The sequence below is a fragment of the Bufo bufo genome, chromosome 6, assembly GCF_905171765.1.
Source record: "Bufo bufo chromosome 6, aBufBuf1.1, whole genome shotgun sequence".
In the NCBI taxonomy this organism is placed as follows: domain Eukaryota; kingdom Metazoa; phylum Chordata; class Amphibia; order Anura; family Bufonidae; genus Bufo; species Bufo bufo.
Genome location: NC_053394.1, coordinates 176,306,035 through 176,324,553, shown reverse-complemented (window position 1 = coordinate 176,324,553; position 18,519 = coordinate 176,306,035). Strand labels below are relative to the sequence as shown.

Here is an 18,519-nt window from a genome sequence, read left to right as displayed (position 1 = left end):
AGGGATCAAAAGATCCCAGGTTCTAGCCCCCTAAGTTATTAAATAAAAAGTTTAAAAAAAGTAAAAAAAAATATAAATATTAAATAATAATAAAATATTAAAAGTTTAAATCACCCCCCTTTCCCAATTTTACATATAAAATATATTAACAATAAAAAAATAAACATGTCAGCTATCAACACGTCCAAAAATATCAGAATTATCAAAATATATATAAAAAAATTCCTGTGCATTGAACGCTGTAAAAAAAAATCAAAAACAAGCGATTCCCCATTTTATAGTCACCTTTCCCCCTCAAAGTTGAATAACAGTGATCAAAAATTCGTACGTACCACAAAAATGGTACCAATAAAAACTCCAGTTTGTCCTGCAAAAAACAAACCCTCGTACAGCTCTGGGAAATAAAAAAAAGTTAGGGTTAAAATGTCAATGCAAAGAAAATTTGTATTTTTTTTCAAAGGTTGAAATTTTTTTCAAAGTATTAAAACAAAAAAAAAAACTATACAAGTTTGGTATCGCGGTATTTATATTGAGCCGCAGAATAAGGCCGCCATGTCAATTTTAGCAGAGTGAACACCTTTTTTTTGTTTTGTTTTTTCAATTTAACCCTACAAAGAATTTTTTCCTGTTTTCCAAAACCAGACATGGTAAATTGAATGATGCCCTTAAAAAATACAAATTATCCCGCAAAAAAATTAGCCCTCATATGGCTATGTGAACAGAAAATGTAAAAAGATATGGCTGTTGAAATGTGAGGAGGGAAAAAATGTAAATGTAAAACCGAAAATGGGTACTAATGGGGTTAATGAAAATGAGGTCTGGCCTGCACTGTCATCTATAGCATCAAACCTCTTTAGATTCGGACATCAAACAAACCATTAAATGGTTACTTACTTTACATTAACCCCTTCCCGACATGTGACGTACTATTACGTCATGGGAGTCAGTGACTTCCCGCATTTTGACGTAATAGTACGTCATGGTGATCGGGCGGGCACCTGAGCGGTGCACGCCCGATCACTGCAGGGGTCCGGCAGTCCCTGGTAGCCAGGCCCCTGCTGTATCTGCTAGCGAAGCCGGCATATTAACCCCTTCTATGCTGCGGTCAGCACTGACCGCGACATAAAAGGGGTTTGCGGCGGGTGAAGGAGCGCATCGAGTCCCCGCGCTGCTGTGGCGGGGACCCGATGCGTGACGTGGCAGCCCGATGCCGTCCAGAGGCTGCCCAATGCCTTGCACGGCATTGGGACCTGCCTTCTACGGGTGGCCAGGAGATCCAGCCTCAGGCTGGGTCTCCTAGGCAACCTGTTAGTGTATGACTCAGTGTAATACACTAACAGGCAATGCATTACAATAAAGATGTATTGTAATGCATTGCAGAGGGGATTAGACCCCCAAAAGTTGAAGTCCCAGAGTTGGACAGAAATAAAGTTTGTTTAAAAAAAGTTAAAAAAGGGTTTTTAATTAAAAAAAATAAAGTTTCAAGAAAAAAACACCCCTTTCCCCAGATTTCATAATAAAATAAAAAAAAGGAAAAACACACATATTAGGTATCCCGTCCGATAAACACCATAAAAAAATAAAATAAAAACGGTGTCAAAAAAAGCCATTTTTGTCACCTTACATCACAAAAAGTGCAACACCAAGCGATCAAAAAGGCGTATGTCGAACAAAATGGTACCAATAAAACCGTCACCTCATCCCGCAAAAAAATGAGACCCTACATAAGAAAATCGCTCAAAAAATAAAAAAAACTATAGTTCTCAGAACATCGAGACACTAAAATATCATTATTTTCTTTCAAATATGCTATTATCGTGTTAAAGTGAAATAAATATAAAAAAAGTATACATATTAGGTATCGCCACGTCCGTGAGACCCTACCTGAGACAATTAGTAAAAAAAAATAAAAAAAATATGACTCTCAAACAATGGAGACACTAAAATATGCTTTTTTTCCCTTCAAAACTGCTATTATTGTGCTAAAGTGAAAAAAATAAAATAAGTATACATATTAGGTATCGCCGCATCCGTAACAATCAGCTCTATAAAAATATCACATTACCTAACCCCTCAGATGAACACCGTAAAAAAATTAAAATAAAAACTGTGTAAAAAAAAGCAATTTTTTGTCACCTTACATCACAAAAATTGAAACACCAAGCGTATGCCCCCCAAAATAGTACCAATCAAACCATCCCCTCATCCCACAAAAAATGAGACCCTACCTAAGACAATCGGTCAAAAAATAAAAAAGCTATGGCTCTCAGACAATGGAGACACTAAAATATTATTGTTTGGTTTCAAAAATGCTATTGTGTAAAACTTAAATAAATAAGAAAAAGTATACATATTAGGTATTGCCACATCCGTAATTATCTGCTCTATAAAAATATCACATAACCTAACCTTTCAGGTGAACGCTGTAAAAATAAATAAATAAAAACTGCGCCAAAATGAAAAAAATTTTTGGTCACCTTGCCCCATAAAGTGTAATAATGAATGATCAAAAAATCATATGTACCCGAAAATGGGACCAAAAAAAATTGCACCTTATCCCCTAGTTTCCAAAATGGGGTAACTTTTTGGGAATTTCTATTGTAAGGGTGCATCAGGGTGGCTTCAAATGGGACATGGCATCTAAAAACCAGTCCAGCAAAATCTCCCTTCCAAAAACCATATGGCGTTCCTTTTGTGCTGCATCATGCCGTGTGCCCTTAAATCAGTTCACGAGTTTCTGTAAACCGCAGAATCAGGGTAATAAATATTGAGTTTTGTTTGGCTGTTAACCCTTGATGTGTTAAAGAAAAACATGGATTAAAATGGAAAATCTGCTAAAAAAGTGAAATTTTGAAATTTCATGTCCATTTTCCTTTAATTCTTGTGGAACACCTAAAGGTTTAACAAAGTTTGTAAAATCAGTAACTTGAGGGGTGTAGTTTCTACAATGGGGTCATTTATGGGGGCTTTCTACTATGTAAGCCCCACAAAGTGACTTCAGTCCTGAAATGGTCCTTAAAAAGTGATTTTTGGAAATTTCTTAAAAATTTCAAGATTTGCTTCTAAACTTCTAAGCCTTGTAACATCCCCAAAAAATAAAATGACATTTCCAGAATGATGCCAACATAAAGTAGACATATGGGGAATGTTAATAATAAATATTTTATGAGGTATCACTTTTTGTTTTAAAAGCAGAGAAATTGACATTTAGTGAATTGTGAATTTCAAAATTTATGGTAAAGTTGGGATTTTTTTTCATAAATAAAAGGTAAAATATATTGACTCAAATTTATGACTATCATGAAGTACAATGTGTCACGAGAAAACAATCTCAGAATGGCTTGGATAAGTAAAAGTGTTCCGCAAAATACATATGGTCGTGTGCATGACCCCTAAATCAGTAATCTGGCCATCATCAGAGCCTTAGGGCGTATTCACATGATAGTTTGACGCTGTGCCAGTCATGGGCACCTGCCATGTGCACCCCGCATCACGGTTTGGACCCATTGACTTCAATGGGTCGGCGATCAGGAAGATGTGGCAAAAGATCTTTTGTGGTGCGGAGGAACGGACCCGGAAACATATAGAAGTGCTTCCAATTCCATGCCTCCACTTAGCAAAAGATAGGACATGTTTTGTGGATCACAAACTCATAGAAGTCAATGGGTACGCACTACGATGTGGGGTGCACATGGCCAATGCCTGTGTTTTGCGAATCTGCGGTTTGTGGTCCGCAAAATGGGCATGGCTATCACATGTCGTGTGAATGCAGCCTTATACTGTATATGGAACAGCTCAGCTAGGGGAATGCATACAAGCAGGATATGCTAAGAATTTACCATTCTTGCCACCCTTTTCAAATGCACTATGTAACATACACACTTTGATGCAAGAGACAAGTTCTCCACGTGGTAATAATGCATTCTCCTTTTTGGCCTGGAGTTACCTATTTTAACCCCTTATACCCTGGGCCAGTTTTCACCCTCCTGCCAAGGCCATTTTTTGCAAATCTGACATGTGTGACTTTATGTGGTAATAACTTTGGAACACTTTTATTTATCCAAGCCATTCTGATTGTTTTCTCGGGACACATTGTACTTCATGACAGTCATAAATATGAGTCAATATATTTCACCTTTATTTATGAAAAAATCCCAAGTTTACCACAGCTCTCTGCAGTATGGCAGAATGACAGACCCCATTATAGTCATTAGGGTCCACCCTGTGCCTCTGGCATCCATCACATGATCCTGATCCTAGACTAGAACACAAAACCAGAGAATACGCCTAAAATGTGAACGTAACCTAATACAGTGCAGACAAACCCTGAAGCTCATGTGACTGATCACATGGTCATGACATCATCAAAGGTCCTTTAGATTCAACTGCACTCTCGTATACATGTGACTGGTCACATAATCTTTGAAATAAATGAATGGGCGGCACTGCGCATCAGTCGCGGTCCAGGTGCGCGGTCAAGAGGTAGATACCCGAATATTTGCAGTATAAAGACCAGCACTCCGTAATTCCAATGATGAAAAAAAGTTTTCTTTTTATTCGTCACCCATGTGTGACGCGCGTTTCGACACTAGTTTGTGTCTTTATCAAAGTACAGGTGATAACAGCTCATCGTAGTTTACAAATGGCATCATTATATACAATTCAAATAACCCGCCTCTTGACCACGTAAGCAGTCACATGGCGAGGGGCGGACTGAGCCGTCCCCGGCCATGTGACCAGTCACGGGGCCAGAGCGTCATACTGCTAGGCAACCCAACCAAACAAACTAGTCAAGAGTGGAGTGCGGTAAGATAAGTATCTAATCCATATGTTATTATTTTTTCAAGGCAATTTTAGATCCCTTACACATCTCATATATATGCTCCATGGATAGCGATACATTATAATTCGAACATCACCCCCTCATACAAAAACAAATATATAATCACGGAGACAATGATGTCAGTCACACGATACATCATATGACATAGCACCGTTGTCTCGGCTACAGAGAATGTTATAAAGGTATATTGCATATCACGGGAAATAGGTTGTGCTGCAGTATTCAAAAAGATTCATGGCCGGTTCAGACATTTATGGAGAACCGCGGTATCAATATTTGATTACAAAGCAATAGCATGCATAAATACGAAGTGACAGACCACAATTATCTATCACACACATATTGGATCAGAGAAAACAATTAAGTGAATATTCCTTATTTAAACCTTTGGGCGCAAGCGTCTCAAGTCGATGGATCCAATATGCTTCACGCTGGTGGAGCATCTGGATCCGATTTCCTCCACGTCGGGGTAAGGTTACTTCTTCTAGAATTTGAAAACGCAATTGTGAGATGCGGTGATTTTTTTCTTTAAAATGTTGGGGAATAGGTAGCAAAATATTTTCTTTCCTAATAGTGGACTTATGTTTTGCTACCCGGTCCTTCATACGCATTGTCGTTTCCCCAACATAGCACAACCCACAGGGACATTTAAGCAAATAGATCACAAAACTGCTATCGCATGTGAAGTGACCCCGAATGGGGATTTGCTGTCCTGTCTGTGGGTGTGCTATGTTGGAGCCTTTGATCACATTGGAGCAGTGAACACAGTTAAGACAGGGAAATGTTCCCTTCCTAACTGTAGAGAAAGTGAGCTGTCGCTGAGGCATCCTGTCACTCCCTACATCTGCTCGGACAATCATGTCCCTAATATTTTTATTTCGCTTGAAACACATCATGGGACGGTCCCTAAATTCCTGAATCTCAGGATATGATTTTTGTAAGATGTTCCAGTGTTTATAGATGACAGCCTTAACTCGGTCCATCCAAGGATGGTATTTTACCACTAGCGGTATTCTTTGTCCCTTGTCTTTCCTTTCTGTGGGATTTTTTATCTTATCCAGCTGTTGGTGTAATAGATAGGGCGGATAGCCTCTGTCTATAAATTTCCCACGGGAGATGACTGAGAAATTTATAGACAGAGGCTATCCGCCCTATCTATTACACCAACAGCTGGATAAGATAAAAAATCCCACAGAAAGGAAAGACAAGGGACAAAGAATACCGCTAGTGGTAAAATACCATCCTTGGATGGACCGAGTTAAGGCTGTCATCTATAAACACTGGAACATCTTACAAAAATCATATCCTGAGATTCAGGAATTTAGGGACCGTCCCATGATGTGTTTCAAGCGAAATAAAAATATTAGGGACATGATTGTCCGAGCAGATGTAGGGAGTGACAGGATGCCTCAGCGACAGCTCACTTTCTCTACAGTTAGGAAGGGAACATTTCCCTGTCTTAACTGTGTTCACTGCTCCAATGTGATCAAAGGCTCCAACATAGCACACCCACAGACAGGACAGCAAATCCCCATTCGGGGTCACTTCACATGCGATAGCAGTTTTGTGATCTATTTGCTTAAATGTCCCTGTGGGTTGTGCTATGTTGGGGAAACGACAATGCGTATGAAGGACCGGGTAGCAAAACATAAGTCCACAATTAGGAAAGAAAATATTTTGCTACCTATTCCCCAACATTTTAAAGAAAAAAATCACCGCATCTCACAATTGCGTTTTCAAATTCTAGAAGAAGTAACCTTACCCCGACGTGGAGGAAATCGGATCCAGATGCTCCACCAGCGTGAAGCATATTGGATCCATCGACTTGAGACGCTTGCGCCCAAAGGTTTAAATAAGGAATATTCACTTAATTGTTTTCTCTGATCCAATATGTGTGTGATAGATAATTGTGGTCTGTCACTTTGTATTTATGCATGCTATGGCTTTGTAATCAAATATTGATACCGCGGTTCTCCATAAATGTCTGAACCGGCCATGAATCTTTTTGAATACTGCAGCACAACCTATTTCCCGTGATATGCAATATACCTTTATAACATTTTCTGTAGCCGAGACAACGGTGCTATGTCATATGATGTATCGTGTGACTGACATCATTGTCTCCGTGATTATATATTTGTTTTTGTATGAGGGGGTGATGTTGGAATTATAATGTATCGCTATCCATGGAGCATATATATGAGATGTGTAAGGGATCTAAAATTGCCTTGAAAAAATAATAACATATGGATTAGATACTTATCTTACCGCACTCCACTCTTGACTAGTTTGTTTGGTTGGGTTGCCTAGCAGTATGACGCTCTGGCCCCGTGACTGGTCACATGGCCGGGGACGGCTCAGTCCGCCCCTCGCCATGTGACTGCTTACGTGGTCAAGAGGCGGGTTATTTGAATTGTATATAATGATGCCATTTGTAAACTACGATGAGCTGTTATCACCTGTACTTTGATAAAGACACAAACTAGTGTCGAAACGCGCGTCACACATGGGTGACGAATAAAAAGAAAACTTTTTTTCATCATTGGAATTACGGAGTGCTGGTCTTTATACTGCAAATATTCTGGTCACATAATCTTGACATAATCAAAGGTCCTTCAGCCCACCAGAGGTCTGTGATCAGGATAAGTGTGACTGGTATTTATTGTTATCATGTCCTTGTGATTATTATACTGCATGTAATAATACACCCAGATGTAGCATATCTGTATCGTGTGCATTTTATAGTGTATATAGATAGTAATGTTAGTTTATTATTTCAGTGTATATCCATATACAATTAGTGAAAGAAATTTGAGAAGACCATCCCTTGACCACATGTACTGTGATTTTCAGTCCCATCCTGTATTATGTACACTAGCTATTTTCTTTGAGAGGACCACCCCTCTAGTAGACCACTTTCCATATAATCTTGGGTGGTCCTGTGTGTGCTATATACAGTGTACATCTATACGGTGTGTGTATATTCTACAGGGCTGGATACAACTGTGTATCTACAGGTATGTGTATTAGATACAGTGGGCAGGAAGGACACACCACTGTTACAAGTTCATGCCTATTGTAATTGTGTTTTATATTATTCCCCCTCTTAGATGTACAGCAGCCTGGAATTAATTGTGCTTTCAAATAAATAATAGCTATGATAATAGTATATTAGATATAACAATATTTGACCTTCATTTAAACAGGGTATAAAGAAAGATGAGGTAATCACATCATAAAAATTACTTTATTAGAGGGGTTGTCTCACTTTGGTAAGTAGCATTTATCATGTAGAGAAAATTATTACAAGCCACTTACTTATGCACTGTGATTGTCCATATTGCTTCCTTTGCTGGCTGGATTCACTTTTCCATCACATTATACACTGCTCGTTTCCACGGTTACGACCACCTTGCAATCCATCAGTGGTGGTCGTACTTGCACGCTATAGGAAAAAACTTCAGCCTCTCTGGTGGCCGGGACCATGGGGGAGCGCACATAGGCTGATGCTTTTTCATAAATTTTGCAAACACGACCACCACTAATGGATTGCAGGGTGGTCTGTAACCATGGAAACGAGCAGTGTATAATGTGATGGAAAAATTAATCCAGCCAGTAAAGGAGGCAATATGGATAATAACAATACATTAGTAAGTGCCTTGTATTAACTTTCTCTACAAGATTAATGCCACTTACTGAAGTGAGACAACCCCTTTAAAGGGGTATTCTCATCTCAGACAATGGGGGTATATTGCTAGTATATATCCCCATTGTCTGATAGGTGCGGGTCTGTTAGGGAAATATCCCTTCACCTATGATTGTTGGAATCCAAATTAAAAGGGATCTGAGCTCTCGGAAACTGACACAAGCATTGGATATAGTTGTATCTGATTTCTCTTTATTTCAAAGACAAGCTCACAATATATGGAAAAAGACCATTGCATGATATAAGATATAGATCATAAGACCATAGAAGCTATGTTTCCATTCTATTCTCCTCTTCCCCCCGACTTCCTGAGACACAGACAGATAGCTCTGCTTGAGAGGAAACTGTAGTGAGGGGTGAGGGGTGAGGGGTGTGTGGGTGCGATCAACACACATAAACTGACTTTTTGACCTTGTTTTTAGACATTATTATCTGTCTATTTAACCCTGTAAGCTCCATTTAGGACCTGACCTAAATCTTCCATATGCACAAGATGGAGGACATGTTTATAGAAAATGGATTCTCATCCCTCACAGGGTCCCACCTCTGGGACCCACATGTATCTCATAAACCGAGCTGGCAAAGTGAAGGAGGGCGCACCGCCACCCTCCATTGATTTCTATGGGGCTGCCAAAAGTACCCAAGCACTGGCCTGACTATTTCGGTCAACCCCATTGAAGTTAATGGAAGCGGTGGGCACACAAGCGCTGTGCGCTTCCATTCATTTCTATGGGGCCGAAGGAAATAGCCAAGCCAGCACTCAGCTATTTTCGGCGGTCCCATAGAAGCGAATTGAGGGTGGCCGTGCATGAGCAGTGCCCCCTCCTTCACTTTGCCAGCTCAGTTTAATAGATAGGTGTGGGTCCCAGAGGTGGCGATAATCCCCCATTTTCTGAGATGGGAATACCCCTTTTATGGTAAGTTTAGGCAAAATTCAGCTGCAACCAATTAGAATCAGATCAAATTATTAATATGCTAAAAAAAAGGCTCTTATTTATATGGTATATTTAGATGATGCCTTTTTTTCTTTCTTGAACCCTTAAAGTGTACTTAAAGCGGTTGTCTCACATCAGCATATGGCATTTATCATGTAGAGAAAGTTAATGCAAGGCACTTACTAATGTATTATGATTCTCCATATTGCTTCCTTTGCTGGCTTGATTAATTTTTTCCATCACATTATACATTGCTTGTTTCCAGGGGTTACGACCACCCTGCAACAACAGTGGTCATGCTTACACACTATAGGATGAAGCACTAACATGCTACCTAAGTTCTGGCCCTCAGAGGCTGGTGCTTGTTCCCATAGTGTGCAAGCATGACCACCACTAATAGATTGCAGGGTGCTCATAACCCCTGGAAACAAGAAGTGTATAATGTAATAGAAAAATGAATTTAGCCAGTTAAAGGATCACAATACTTTTGTAAGTGTCTTCTATTAACTTTCTCTACATGATAAATTCCATTTACTGAAGAGAGACAACCCCTTTAAACCTTCAAATACACTTTATTAAAATGTATTCTAAATGTAAGGGAAATTATTTTTTTAATATACTTTTTTTTTTTTTACTTTTCATAGTGAAATAGCCACCTGAAGTTTGGGTGCCTATAACACTTTGCAATAAGTTCTCCGAGTACTGGAGTACGGATTCCCCATCGCTGTACAGGCCGGAGCATGGCTTCTCTTCTCAAGTGTCCGGCCGGCTGCCTGGTGAAATTGATAACATTTGAGGCTTTAGTGAAGCAGCGATGTGCTATGTGAGCTCCTGCCCTGCGCTCGCTCCACTAATAGCCTGTACTGATGTGGTATGCAGGCTATTAGAGAAGAGCGAGCACAGAACAGGAGCTCACATAGCACATCGCTGCTCTGCCCGTGCCCACTAAAGTATATGACCAAAATAATTTACTTCACATTTAGAATAGAGTTTAATAAAGTGCTACAACAGCAGGGAAAAATGTACCGGGGCACTCACCAGTCCATAAAATATATTTCCTTTATTTCACCCCTTCCTGAGGGTGAAATAAAGGAAATATTGCTATGAGGCTGATCGCATACATTTCACCCCTCAGATGCTGTGGTCAAATGTGACCACAGCATCTGAGCAGTCTGCTTGCGGGAGCCATGCACTCCTGTAACAGTGTTCCCTTGCTGAAATCGGGGGAACCTGTTACACTGCACAAATAAGCAGCTATTGGTGGAATATAGCATAGCCACTGAGTTATTCACTGAAATCTATCTGTATAGCGCCACCTGCGCTTTGTTTTATTCTTTTTTCTTTGTCTGGCTCACTGAGATGGCCGCACATGTTTAGTTTCATCCTTCAACTGCCTTCTGCGCTGTAATAGGGAGAAAGCTGCTGCAGACAGGACACCCTTGAGCTGCCAGCTTGATATAAATCTAGCAATTGAAGCAATGAATGGGGAGATTTATGGTTCCATTTATTAAACAAGGCATGGACTCGCGGGGCAGGGATGTAATATCACTTTACAAAGCTTTGGTGTGGGCTCATCTGGGATATGCAGTTGAGTTCTGGGCACCAGTCCATAGAAAGGACTCACTGCAGCTGGAAAAAGTACAGAGGAGAGCGACTAAACTGATAAGGGGCATGGAGGGTCTTAGTTATGAAGAAAGATTAAAATAATTAAATTTATTTAGTCTTGAGAAGAGACGTCTAAGGGGGGACTTCTACAAATATATACATACAGTGCCTTGCAAAAGTATTCACCCCCTTTGACTTTTTTCGTATTTTGTTACATTACAGCCTTAAGTTCAATGTCTTGTTAATCTGACTTATATGTTATGGATCAGAACACAATAGTTTAAGTTGGTGAAGTGAAATGAGAAAAATATATAAATAAAACTATTGTTTAGAAATAGAAAACAAAAAATTGTCATGTGCGTATGTATTTGTTAGGAAGCCCATAAAAAGCTCTGGTGCAACCAATTACCTTCAGAGGTCACATAATTAGTGAAATGATGTTCACCTCTGTGCAATCTAAGTGTCACATGATCTGTCATTACATATACACACCTTTTTTGAAAGGCCCCAGAGGCTGCAACACCTAAGCAAGAGGCATCACTAACCAAACACTGCCATGAAGACCAAGGAACTCTCCAAACATGTAGGGGACAATGTTGTTGAGAAGTATAAGTCAGGGTTAGGTTATAAAAAAAATACCCAAATCCCTGCGAGGTCACGCCTCGATGGCTAATCTATCCACATTTCACATAGCGTATTTTATTCAATCCATAAAAAAAACATGTAACGAAAATCTCTGGCCCACAAGAGCATTCAGAATTTGAAAAATTAACCCTCCAAATCAAATAACCTAAAGGAAAAATATCCAAATTATACAATCTTTTAATTGCCCTAATACGTCCTAAATCGCATTCTTATATTATGCATTGGGAGTCAGAATTAAACATAAAATTCTCCCCAAAAGAGCTGCATTACGCTCTGACAGCCCCTTCCAAGGTGTCCAGGTGTGTTAAACTACAGGAAAATAGCTACAAATTACTAACGCAATGGTATTACACACCTCAGCCTCTCGCCCATATGTTTCCGGAATGCAGCCCTGAGTGTTGGAGATGTAGTTCTGAAATAGGCACACATGGCCACATCTGGTGGAAATGCCCTAAAATTGCTCCTTATTGGCAGAGGGTTTGCAAGACTTTATCAGAGATTTGCAGGATTCACGTTCCCACCTCTTCTAAACTGTGCCTTTTTGGGATGACCGGGAGTTTCAAGTGCCCTAAATATACACGAACGCTATGCAGCATCCTATTGGCGTCTGCTAGATTGCTGATAGCAGTATGTTGGAAGCAACCAGATCCACCTACTGTTCAAAATTGGATCCAAAGATGCGATCAACTATACCGCCTAGAACAAATTTCACATTGGGACTCCCGAACACCTCTCCAGTTCGAAGATATATGGAAGCCTTGGAAAACCTTCAGAAATTTCTCAGCTAGCTAAGGTCACACGGATAGTATTGAGTTTCCTGGTACTCTGGGTATTAGGGCGAAGCGGATAGACCGTGAATGCTACGTTTGATAACACTACCCTATAGGATAGATTGACACACTCAGTCAAACTCTACATCAGTATCCTGTTTCGGTGAGATTACTTATGTAGTAATATGATGTAAGCTGCAAAAATATCCCCCCCCCTCCTTCCTTACCCAATTTACCCTCTGACTCTCCTCCCCTCCCTTCTTTCTCACTTTCTTTTCTGTCTCTACTTGCCTCTATATACATGAAGATACTCTCACAGATGCAAAAGTATATTAGATCTCAATTGTTCTCAACCATCAATGCGACTATTTCATACATACATGCCGGATCTGTTATTGCATCTAATAGTACAGTATACTATGATATATCATTATGAGACTTTAATCTATTTTTTATCTGCATATGGTATATTGACTTTGTTACCTAAGTAGCCTATTCTTGGGCGCTTTGGTGTTTCATCTGTTTTGCATCGAAAAAAACTATAAAAACTATTTTAAAACAAAAAAATACCCAAATCTTTGATGATCCCCAAGAGCACCATCAAATCTATCATAACCAAATGGAAAGAACATAGCACAACAGCAAACCTGCCAAGAGACGGCCTCCCACCAAAACTCACAGACCGGGCAAGAAGGGCATTAATCAGACAGGCAGCACAGAGACCTAAGGTAACCCTGGAGGAGCTGCAGAGTTCCACAGCAGAGACTGGAGTATCTGTACATAGGACGACAATAAGCCATACGCTCCATAGAGTTGGGCTTTATGGCAGAGTGTAATAATCGATAAGAAAAAGGTAGTGAAGGTATACGTCCCTGGACGTTGGTACAATGAGAGCAAATATATGAAATGCATAAAGTAGAAAACGTATAGAAGTGAATGACCTAATTATAGTGGTATTGGGCCGAATCAGATATGTAAATCAAATCCCACCGCTAGTGGTGATTGAATATGAACATCCAATGAGCAAGGTATAGGCCTCTGCACTAGTTGTGAGCTGGTAGTACTAAACGGAATGGTATCACCACTGGGATAGACAGGTGTTCTCGGAGAGATGTGGTATCTCACAAAGAGGAACCCAGTGGGGTAACATTCGCAGCATACCAAACTGTCCAGTACCTAATCAGTCACTGGGTAGTTGTCTTCAGCAAGAGGGACGGCTGTGCACTATACCGCCCCTCATACACTGACACTCGTGCGGTGCACAATAATGAGGTGATTGCTGGTCTGGCTTTTGTACCACCAGCTACAAGCAGTTCCTAATAACACTTATCTACGGCTCAACGCATTTCTATGCACATGTCTCGTGCACTTCTTCAGGAGCCAAAGTAGCAGTACACCTGAATCTTTATGGCAGAGTGGCCAGAAGAAAGCCATTACTTTCAGCTAAAAACAATAAGGAACATTGTGAGTTTGCGGAAAGGCATGTGGGAGACTCCCAAAATGTATGGAGGAAGGTGCTCTGGTCTGATGAGGCTAAAATTGAACTTTTCGGCCATCAAAGAAAACGCTATGTCTGGTGCAAACCCAACACATCACATCACCCAAAGAACACCATCCCCACAGTGAAACATGGTGGAGGCAACATCATGCTGGGGGGATGTTTTTCAGCAGCCGGGACTGAGAAACTGGTCAGAGTGGAGGGAAAGATGGATGGTGCTAAATACAGGGATATTCTTGAGCAAAACCTGTCCCACTCTGTGCGTGATTTGAGGCTAGGACGGAGGTTCACCTTCCAGCAGGAAAATGACCACAAACACACTGCGAAAGCAACACTTGAGTGGTTTAACCTCCTTAGCGGTAATACCGAGTGCTGTCCACATTTCCGGAGTGCGGCGGCCACAGCTCCGGAAGTTTGTACCGCTCCGGGTACAAAATTAATGAAGATATTGTACCACCAGGGAGGTTAAGGACCCATGACGTACATGTATGTCATTTCTTTGTGGGACTTAAAGACCCGTGACATACATGTACTTCATGGGGATCGGGCGGGTGCAGGAGCTGCACCCGCCTGATCAGCGGCAGGGGTCCGGCAGTCGCTGATAGCCGGGCCCCTGCTGCATGCGCCAGCAACGGTGAAATCACCGATGCCAGCACATTAACCCTTCATGTGCCGCGGTCAGCGCTGACCACGGCACGTGCGATGTCGGGCGGGGATCGGAGCTGCCATCGGCTCCCCGTGCTGCTGTGACGGGGACCTGATGGCATAGAAGGCAGCCAATGCCTTCCTTTGGCATTGGGGCTGCCTTCCGGTGGAGAGCCTGTGAGATCCAGTAAAAAATAAATAAATGTCATTTTGCCCAAATAAAGTAAAAGAAAATTTTTTTTAAAATAGGGAAAAAAGAAAAGTTGACATATTAGGTATCGCCGCGTCCGTATCGACTGGCTCTATAAACATATCACATGACCTAACCCCTTAAATGAACACCTGTGCTAAATAAACAATTTTTTTTTGTCACCTTACATCACTAAAAGTAACACCAATCGATCAAAAAGGTGTATGCCCGCCAAAATAGTACCAATCTAACATCACCTCATCCCGCAAAAAATTTGCTCCTACCTAGGACAATCTCCCCAAAAAAAAAAAAACTATGGCTCAGAATATGAGACACTAAAACATTTTTTTTTTGTTTCAAAAATGATATTATTGTGTAAAACTTAAATAAAATAAAAAAGTATACATATTAGATATCGCCGCATCCGTAAGAACCTGCTCAATAAAAATCTCACACCTAACCCCTCAGGTGAACACCGTAAAAAAATAAAAACTGTGTAAAAAAAAGCAATTTTTTGTCACCTTACATCACAATTGTGTAAAACGTACATAGATTAAAAAAAGTTGACATATTAGGTATCGCCGCATCAGTACTAACCTGCTCTATAAAAATACCACATGACCTAACCCCTCAGGTGAATACCATAAAAAAAAAAAAAACTGTGTAAAAAAAGCCATTTTTGTGACCTTACATCACAAAAAGTGTAATAGCAAGCGATCAAAAAGTCATACGCATCCCAAAAAAGTGCCAATCAAACCATCATCTCATCCTGCAAAAATTATACCCTACCTAAGATAATCGCCCAAAAACTGAAAAAACTATGGCTCTCAGACTATGGAGACACTAAAACATAATTTTTTTTTGTTTCAAAAATGAAATCATTGTATAAAACTCACATAAATAAAAAAAAGTAGACATATTAGGTATCGCCGCATCAGTACTAACCTGCTCTATAAAAATACCACATGAACTAACCCCTCAGGTGAATACCGTAAAAAAATAAAAATAAAAACTGTGTAAAAAATGCAATTTTTGTCACCTTACATCACAAAAAGTGTAATAGCAAGCAATCTAAAAGTCATATGCACCCTATAATAGTACCAATAAAACCGTCATCTCATCCCAAAAAAATGAGCCCCTACACAAGACAGTCGCCCAAAAATTAAATAAAACTACGGCTTTCAGAATGTGGAGACACTAAAAAATCTTTTTTTTTTTTTATGCTTTGCTATGTAAAACTTAAACAAACAACAACAAAAAGTAGTCATATTTGGTATTGTCGCGTCCGTAACAACCTGCTCTATAAAAATATGACATGATCTAACCTGTCAGGTGAATGTTGTAAATAATAAAAAATAAAAACGATGCCAAAGCAGCTATTTCTTGTTACCTTGCCTCACAAAAAGTGTAATATAGAGCAACCAAAAATCATATGTACCATAAAATAGTACCAACAAAACTGCCACCTTATCCCGTAGTTTCCAAAATAGGGTCACTTTTTTGGAGTTTCTACTCTAGGGGTGCATCAGGGGGTGCTTCAAATGGGACATGGTATAAAAAAAACTGTCCAGCAAAATCTGCTTTCCAAAAACCGTATGGCGTTCCTTTCTTTCTGCGCAATGCAGTGTGCCTGTACAGCAGTTTACGACCGACCACATAGGGGGTATTTCTGTAAACTACAGAATCAGGGCCATAAATATTGAGTTTTGTTTGGCTGTTAATCCTTGCTTTGTAACTGGAAAAAATTGATTAAAATGGAAAATCTGCCAAAAAAGGGAAATTCTGAAATTTTATCTTTATTTTCCATTAATTCTTGTGGAACACCTAAAGGGTTAACAAAGTCTGTAAAATCAGTTTTGAATACCTTGAGGGTTGTAGTTTGTAAAATGGGGTCATTTTTGGGTGATTTCTATTATGTAAGCCTCACAAAGTGACTTCAGACCTGAACTGGTCCTGAAAAAGTGGGTTTTGGAAATTTTCTGAAAAATTTCAAGATTTGCTTCTAAAATTCTAAGCCTTCTAACGTCCCCAAAAAATAAAATGGCATTCACAAAATGATCCAAAAATGAAGTAGACATATGGGGAATGTAAAGTAATAACTATTTTTGGAGGTATTACTATCTATTATAAAAGTAGAGAAATTGAAATTTGCTAATTTGTCGAAATTTTAGGTAAATTTTGATTTTTTTTATAAATAATTTATTTTTATTTTTTACTCAATTTTACCACTGTCATGAAGTACAATACATGACGAGAAATCAATCTCAGAATGGCCTGGATAAGTAAAAGCGTTTTAAAGTTATCACCACATAAAGTGACTCATGTCAGATTTGCAAAAAATGGCCTGGTCCTTAAGGTGAAAAATGGCAGGGTCCTGAAGGGGTTAAGGGGAAACATGTAAATGTGTTGTAATGGCCTAGTCAAAGCCCAGATCTCAATCCAATAGAAAATCTGTGGTCAGACTTAAAGATTGCTGTTTACAAGGGCAAACCATCCAACTTGAAGGAGCTGGAGCAGTTTTCAAAGGAGGAATGAGACACTTATCCAAAGCGACTTGGTGGCTCTACAAAGTATTGACTTTAGGGGGGTGAATAGTTATGCACATTGACTTTTTCTGTTATTTTGTCCTATTTGTTGTTTGCTTCACAATGAAAAAAAAAACATCTTCAAAGTTGTGGGCATGTTCTGTAAATTAAATTATGCAAATCCTCAAACAATCCATGTTAATTCCAGGTTGTGAGGCACCAAAATACAAAAAAAGTCAAGGGGGGTGAATACTTTTGCAAGGCACTATAAATGGCCCATACAAACTTTATGGTGTTCCATGTAAAATCCCCTCAAAAGACAAGGGAACACTGTCTCCACCTAGAGAAGAAAGAGTTTAGTTTCCAGAGGTGTCAAGGCTTCTGTACTGTAAGAACTATAAATCTGTGGAATAGTCTATCTTGCGACAGATGAAATTAAATAATATTAAAGGTTATGTACATCTTTGGGGGCATTTTTTTATTACTTTTTTGTACAAATTTTGAGCTAAATGTTTTTTTAAGTTGGTCTTCATTAAAAATCTTAAACCTCCCCCTGTCTCTGTGACTTGAGTTACTCTAGTAGCAGGCTCTACATTTTCAATCTGTTATCGCTGACCACCTAAACACTCATTATAGCTCAATTCTCATCTTAATAACAAGAATGTGGCTACAGTTTTCAAACCAGCCCCTGGATCTGAATACTTTTGTAATTGCATGTAATTTTCTTTAGCCTCTGAGTTATTTAAGAAAATGTATCTGTATAGCGCCACCTGCTCTTTGTTCTTGTTCTTATTTCTTAGTCCTGCTCACTGAGATGGCCGCACATGCTCAGTTTCATCTTTCAACTGCCTCCTGAGCTGTGATTGGGAGAGAACGGACATGCCCCCTTAGCTGCAGTAGAAAAGACACTCCCCTTGAGTCGCCAGCTTGATATAAATCTAGCAGAACAATAAATGGGGAGATCTCTGGATCCATGTGAGGTACAGGGCTGGTTCTAGCTTTGTTAGAAAGAGATTGTTACAGTTTTTTTTTTTGCCTTCCTCTGGATCAACTTGCAGGATAACAGGCTGAACTGGATAGACAGATGTCTTTTTTTTGGCCTTATAAACTATGTTACTATATGATGTCTGATTTTAATTTTTTACATTAATAGTTGG

At 39.6% G+C, this 18,519-nt stretch overlaps 1 long non-coding RNA gene across 1 annotated transcript; it reads left to right on the top strand.

Annotated features, from left to right (window-relative positions):
* The first annotated feature begins 215 nt into the window (after positions 1 to 215).
* Positions 216 to 18,195, top strand: LOC121003413. Its single transcript, XR_005779473.1, has 3 exons — positions 216 to 227; positions 13,985 to 13,988; positions 18,036 to 18,195. It is a non-coding gene; the product is annotated as an uncharacterized LOC121003413 (long non-coding RNA).
* Positions 18,196 to 18,519: the final 324 nt, after the last annotated feature.